Consider the following 7,803-nt stretch of genomic DNA (forward strand, 5'->3'; position numbering starts at 1 on the left):
AGATCAGGCCCACCACAACAGTGTCGTCAGCAAATTTAATGATGGTGGTGGAGTTTGTAGTGGCCACACAGTCATGTGTGTACAGCGAGTACAGCACAGGGCTCAGAACACAACCCTGAGGGGCTCCAGTGCTGAGAGTGAGGGAGGATGAGGTGTGTTTTCCCATCCGTACGGCTTGTGGTCTGTCGGTCAGAAAGTTGGTGATCCAGTGATGCAGGGATGGGCTGAGTCCCAGGACCTCCAACTTCGAGGTGAGCGTGGAGGGAACTATGGTGTTGAACGCTGAACTATAGTCCACGAACAGCATTTTCACATAGTTCCCTTTCCTAAAATCCAGGTGGCTCGTGGTTGTGTGGAGGAGGTGTGTGATGGCATCCTCCGTAGACCGGTTTTGGCGGTAGGCAAACTGTAGTGGGTCGAGTGTGTCCGGTAGCGATGAGGTGATGAAGTCTCTGACGAGTCTCTCGAAGCACTTCATCACTACCGACGTCAGAATAAAAGGGCGGTAATCATTCAGGCAAGATGGTTGAGGTTTCTTCGGCACAGGAACAATGGTGGACTGTTTGAAACACAAGGGGACTGTAGACTGTTTCAGGGAGAGATTAAATATCTCAGTGAACACCGGTGCTAGCTGGTCAGCACAGGCTCTCAGAACCCGACCTGTGATGCCGTCAGGTCCTGCTGCCTTCCTGGTGTTCACTCTCCTGAATGCCCTCCTTACGTCGTCCCCCGAAATGGTGAAAGCAATTTCCTCTCCGGCTCTCTCGGCATACATGCTGTTCATCATACTGCTAGCGATGCTAGCGTGATTAGCGTGATTAGCTGCAGCCTTGAAACGAGCATAAAAGTTATTTAGCTCGTCTGCCAGAGAAGCAGCCGTGCTCTCCACTCTGGAGGTTGGCGTTTTATAGTCTGTGATGTTTCTCAGTCCCTGCCATAGGCTCCTAGAGTTACTGTGTTGAAACTTTGACTGTAGTTTCCTCCGGTAGCGCCTCTTTGCCTCCTTTACCGCTTTGCGCACGCTGTACGACGCAGCCTTGTATTCGGTCATGTCCCCGGTGACAATCCCCGTGTTATAGGCTGCGGAGCGGGATCTCAGAGAGTTGTGGATAGTTTTGTCTACCCACGGCTTCTGGTTTTCTCTACCGTGTCATCCGCTAGTTTCCCGATGAATCCCACCACCGCTTCCGTGAACACGTTGACGCCCTCGGAGCTACACCTGAACATGGCCCAGTCTGCATCATCCAAAGCGTCCTGCAGAGCGGCCACCGAATGGTCAGACCAGCGTGACACCTCCCTTTGTACTGGGGCTTCCTGTTTCAGCCTCTGTTTGTAAACAGGTACAAGGAAGATTGCGGCATAGTCCGATTTACCAAACGGTGGGCATGATCTCTCTCTAGCTCTCTCTGAAGGGTGTGTAGCAGTGATCCAGTGGGGCAGGTGATGTGCTGGTGAAAGTTTGGCAGTGAGGTTTGCACTGTTAAAATCCCCCAGCAGTCCCAGTGCTGTAACTGGTGTGTTGTGAGGTGGTTGTGTAAGTCCCATATTGCAGTGTCCGTGTCCGCTTGAGGTGGAATGTAAACGGCACTGACTATGACAGAGCTGAATTCCCATGGAAGATAGAAAGGGCGACATTTGATGGTCAGAAGTTCCAGGTTTGGTGTGCAGGAGCATGAGAGAGGAACAACGCTCGCGCTGTCGCACCAGCGGTTGTTCACCATGGAAGCCTGTTGTTCAACATGAATTCCCGTGGAAGATAGAAAGGGCGACATTTGATGGTCAGAAGTTCCAGGTTTGGTGTGCAGGAGCATGAGAGAGGAACAACGCTCGCGCTGTCGCACCAGCGGTTGTTCACCATGGAAGCCTGTTGTTCAACATGAATTCCCATGGAAGATAGAAAGGGCGACATTTGATGGTCAGAAGTTCCAGGTTTGGTGTGCAGGAGCATGAGAGAGGAACAACGCTCGCGCTGTCGCACCAGCGGTTGTTCACCATCAGACACACTCCACCTCCCCGTGTCTTCCCCGACTCCATTGTTCTGTCCATGCAGTAAACAGAGAAAAACTCGGCTGGTTGTATGGCGTGGTCCGGTACCGCTGGGTTCAGCCATGTCTCGGTGAAGCAGAGGAGGTTGCAGTCCCGACTGCCTCTCTGGAACTTGATCCTTGCCCTGAGGTCATCAAGCTTGTTTTCCAGAGACTGGACGTTGGCTAACAGGACACTAGGTAGGGGAGCGCGGTGTGAGCGTGCCCTCAACCAGTTCCTGACGCCGGCTCGTTTCCCTTGTGGACGCCGGTGTGGGTCGCGTCCTTTTGTCTTCGACAGGATCTCGCTCGGCCAACATGGGTCCGAGTTTAAAAACGGCGAAAGTTGGGTGCATTGTACACCAATAGATATAAGAGTGGCTCGGTTTTATGTAGTAATAGCCATCTTATATAAAGAAAACCGCGCAGACTATCAAAAATACTAACAATTAACAGAAAAACAAAGTTTTGCAGGAGCGGTCGTGACGGCAGCCGAACTCAACGGCGCCATCTTGATAGACTTGATAGACCTTGATAGATCTTGACAGACACATTCTACCAAGCTAATCAGAGAGGAAGGGGGAGGAGAACACGTGGGCAAGGTAAAAGGGGAAGGTTTTAAAGGCAGACACACGATGACAAAGAATATAACAGGTGTTTTAATTGCCACAAGGAAGGCCATTATATCCGAGACTGTCCAAAACCGCTAAAGCCCAAAACACAGGATCGAAGCCCTGATGAAAACTACAGCCCCATATAATGATCAGTTATGACTACGCAAGACCAACAATGACCCCATAGCTGACCCAGATCTAGACGATACTGATAATCAATCAATCAATCAATCATTTTTATTTATATAGCGCTTTTAACAACACAGGTTGCATCAAAGCACTGTACAGTATAATGTAGAAGAGTACAATGACGAGAGTGACCAATTTCTTATTAAATGCAGAGACGGTCTCTGTAGTCAATTCAACGATAATCACTAGAAGTTAAGTGTCCCCAACCAAGGAAGCCATAGGCGACAGCGGCAAGGAAACAAAACCCCATGCATCCAGAATGGAGAAAAAAAAACCTTGGGAGAAACCGGACTCAGTTGGGGTCAGTTCTCCTCTGACCGGACACCCAGCACTTAAATTCCAGTTCAATTTTAAACGCAACTGTGTCAGGTAGTGTAAATGACTTAGTGTGTGTGTGTATGTGTGTGTGCATCGGGATCTGGTGACTGCCGCCCGCAGTTGATTTTGATATTCTAGGTATTATCAAATGGCCAGAGTTTTGAGAACGCAGCGGACGGGCAGGACTATAATGTGATAAGAGCTCGCTCAAGTATTGAGGAGCTAAACCATTCAGGGCTTTATAGGTAATTAATAAGATTTTAAAATCTATCCGATGTTTGATAGGGAGCCAGTGCAGTGTTGACAGAACCGGGCTAATGTGATCATACTTCCTAGTTCTAGTAATGACTCTGGCTGCTGCGTTTTGGACTAGCTAAAGTTTGTTTATTAAGCGTGCAGAACAACCACCCAATAAAGCATTACAATAATCTAACCTCGAGGTCATAAACGCATGAATTAATATTTTTGCATTAGAGGTTGAAAGCATAGGTCGTAATTTAGATATATTTTTAAGATGGAAAAACGCAGTTTTACAGATGCTAGAAACATGACTTTTGAAGGAAAGATTGCTGTTAAACAGCACACCTAGGTTCCTAATTGATGATGAAGAATTAACAGAGCAGCCATCAAGTGATAGGCTGTGTTCTAGATTATTATATGTGGGGTTTTTAGGTCCAATTATTAGCACCTCTGTTTTTTCAGAATTTAGCATTTGGAAGTTACTCATCATCCAGCTTTTTATATCGACTATGCATTCTGTTAGATTCTCAATTTGGTTGTGTATCACCAGGCTGTGCTGAAATATAGAGTATCATCAGCATAGCAGTGAAAGCTAACACCATGACTCCTGATAATATCTCCCAGAGGTAACATGTACAGGTTGAAAAGTAACGGTCCTAGCACTGAGCCTTGAGGAACTCCATATTTCACTTGTGATTGATATGATACCTCCTCATTTAATGCTACAAACTGATAGCGGTCAGATAGATATGATTTAAACCATGCTAAGGCGCTTCCTCTAATTCCAACATAGTTTTCTAGTCTATCCAAGAGAATGTTGTGATCGATAGTATCGAATGCTGCGCTAAGATCTAATAGCACTAATAACGAGATAAAACCACGATCCGATGATAAAAGCACGTCATTAATAACTCTAATGAGAGCAGTCTCAGTACTATGGTATGGTCTAAAACCTGATTGGAAATCCTCACAGACACCATTTTTTTCTAAAAAGGAATACAGTTGTGAGGATACTACCTTTTCTAGTATCTTTGACAGAAAAGGGAGATTAGAGATTGGTCTGTAATTTACTAAGTCTTTGGGATCAAGATGTGGTTTCTTAATAAGAGGCTTAACTACAGCCAGTTTGAAGGTTTTGGGAACATATCCTAATGACAATGATGAATTAATAATGTTCAAAATAGGATCTATGACTTCTGGAAGCAAATCTTTTAATAGTTTAGATGGAATAGGGTCTAACATACATGTTGCTGGTTTAGATGATTTAACAAGTTTGTACAAGTCTTCTTCTCCTATAATAGAGAAAGACTGTAATTTTTCCTCAGGGGATCTAAAGCTAGTGAGATGTGTCTGATGTGAAACTGTAGTTGTCGGCTGCATAGTTACAATTTTATCTCTGATGGTATCAATCTTAGAAGTAAAGAAATTCATGAACTCATTGCAGCTATACTCTTGGGGAATATTAGCACCTGTTGACGTTTTATTTTTTGTTAATTTAGTTACTGTACTGAATAAATACCGCGGGTTGTGTTTGTTTTCTTCTAAAAGGGAAGAAAAATAATCAGATCTTGCAATTTTTAATGCTTTTCTGTATGACAGGATACTCTCCCGCTAGGCAATACGAAATACTTCTAATTTAGTTTTTCTCCACCTGCGCTCCATTTTCCGGGCTGCTCTCTTTAGGGTGTGTGTGTTTTCATTATACCATGGATTCAGATTGTTTTCTTTTATCTTTTTTAAGTGCAAAGGAGCAACTGTATCTAAAGTGCTAGAAAAAAGAGAGTGCATAGTTTCTGTTATATCATCAAGTTTTTGCGTCGTATTGGATGTGCTAAGGAATTAAGATAAGTCAGGAAGGTTATTTAGAAAGCTTTCTTTTGTGGTGGAAGTGATGGTTCTACCATACTTGTAATAAGGTGCAGAGTTTACAGGTTTAACTATACAGAGTTCACACAAGACTGCAGCAGCAGCGGCCAATGCGATCCTGATGTCTCAACAACAGCGGGAGTGAAACCACAAGTTTGCGGAGGCGAAGCAGAGAAGTGCAATTAGCCCCTTTGAGAGCTGATAGCGCGAGTTCCACTTCCCATGCTGCTCATAATGACACTCTGCTTGTGTATAAAATTACTAGATCTGGTGAGAAAGGAAGAGGATAGGAGGTTGCCATCATCATTCTCTTTACCAAATCCTACTGTGATTCCCTGAACACAGCCTTTGGACTAATTACACATACTATTCAGAGTATGGTCATGCTGGAGGCATTCCTCATAGCAACATTGACACGGTTCGGGTTCCTGAAGACGAACTAAGCCCACATATGCTCCAAAATCTTTTTTCTCAGTGAGAGAAAGGTGCCTTGTGCAGTTTTAGGGGGAAAATTTAAATGTTTTATTCAATGTTAATAGCAAAGTTTGCCCACATGAAGGATTTTTCGAACCTTTTTAACGTGATCTCACGTTTTTACAGCCACTAAAATATACAAAACAAACTGAAACATACAAATATTTATGTATTTATAGCATTTAAATGTACAAAACTGTGGATTCGTATGAATATTGAAATCACTGTATTAATTTTGTTATTTTTAGTTGTTTAGTTGATCAATGACCTTGCTTAAACTATTTACTTAAAATGAAATGATAACAGATTACATTCTGTTGTGTGATGTCTGCTGCAAGCTCTTTTCCAGAAATAGGCCTTTATATAATGTTCCATTTTAAACCTTCAAAATAAACAACATTTCTGCAATAGTTTAATATTTACTTGTCATTTAATATCTAACTTACGTACCATGGGCACCAAAAGGCGTTTTCTCTGACATGCTGTAACTAACAATAGAACAATAAAATATATATAAAAAAAACTATTTCATTTGTGTGCTGTAATCCAAATCTTCTATATCCATACAGAGAAGAACACACCCAAATCCAAGCCTTTATTATGCAATATTAATCTCTATCCAGAGCAGAGTTAACTAGTGGCTGTAAACAGTAAAACCCGCTCCAGAATGACGTACTCATTACAAATTCAAACGTTGCTGCTTTAAACTACAGGTTTTTACGGCAGGATACTCAAACACTTATTGATTCTCACCTGCGTTTGTCACAGATTGTGACATACCATGATTCTGTTTGCATGCATCTTCCTGAGTTCACGAAAAGAGCATCAGGAAATAATCTGGATACATTTTCAGTGATTAACAACATAAATTCTACTTTGCATCTTACACAAACTTACTCTATTCCTCTAGGGAGGACTGTGGATGCAAAACATTGATATTTGTATTACTTTTGGTACTGCATTTGATAAGATGCCTTTACAGACATAGAAACATCTCCAGGCATGTTGTGGATATATTAATAATCTGTCAGATATAAATATGTATTTATGTATGTGTCACCAAGCCAGCAGAGGGAGCCCTTACCTCTGGGTGATCTGCATTCACTCCCTCTGCAACAACTTCCTGTTCCTGGACTATAAATTCAGAAGCAGGTCACTCACCTGGAGGTTGCATTGTTCGCCTGTTTGGATTTCTATAGGATTGTTGTTTCTTGTTTCCCTGGTTTTGACCCTGCCTGTCTTCTGATTTTCGGATTGTTTGCTGCCTGACCTGACCACCGCCTGTTTTTGGATTTTGTTTTTGCCTCGTCTCCGATACTCCTGTTTGCCCTGTTAGACGCCTGCCTGTTTTGACCATGCCGTTGTTCAATAAAAGCCTGCACATGGATCCGCACGCCTCAGACCATTTGTGACAGAATGCAACCTCACACCAGGATCCAGCGGCTTTTCACCCGAACCATGGCCAGGTATGCACCTTGCAATGTCTTTGCTAACCCTCAAGCAGGGCAGCTGAACACTTGAGGACTACACCCAAAAATGTCTGGACCTGGCTTACCTCTCTGACTTACCGGACTGTTTATTGATTGAATTTTTTCATGAGGGAATAAATCAGCCACTCAAATCAAAACTTGTTCCACGTGAGTCACTTGCACAGTTTATAGAGTTTGGTTTAGTGACTGTGGGGTCAGCTTTCACGTTGGGTGTTGAGGAGGAAAAGGACACCGCATCAACTCCTGTAATGGCCGCCTTCCCCGATCCGCTTCCCAAGATGCCCACCTGCCCAGCGCCGCTGCCCAAGATGGCCGCCTGCCCAGCGCCGCTGCCCAAGATGGCCGCCTGCCCAGCGCCGCTGCCCAAGATGGCCGCCTGCCCAGCGCCGCTGCCTCCAGTGCCCGCGCCTCGTGCATCGCCTCAAGTTATCCCACCCTCCCACCCTTGCCACACGTCATCGATGGATCCCAGCAGCCCCTGCACTCATCCTCTGCCCTCCACATGGAGCTCACCACGGGTCTGCCAGTCTCCATCGCCGCCGTGGGTGAAGGATCCCTTGCTTCATCATTTATATTTTTGTGTGTGTG

Source organism: Puntigrus tetrazona, chromosome 1 (genome assembly GCF_018831695.1).
Source record: "Puntigrus tetrazona isolate hp1 chromosome 1, ASM1883169v1, whole genome shotgun sequence".
NCBI lineage: Eukaryota > Metazoa > Chordata > Actinopteri > Cypriniformes > Cyprinidae > Puntigrus > Puntigrus tetrazona.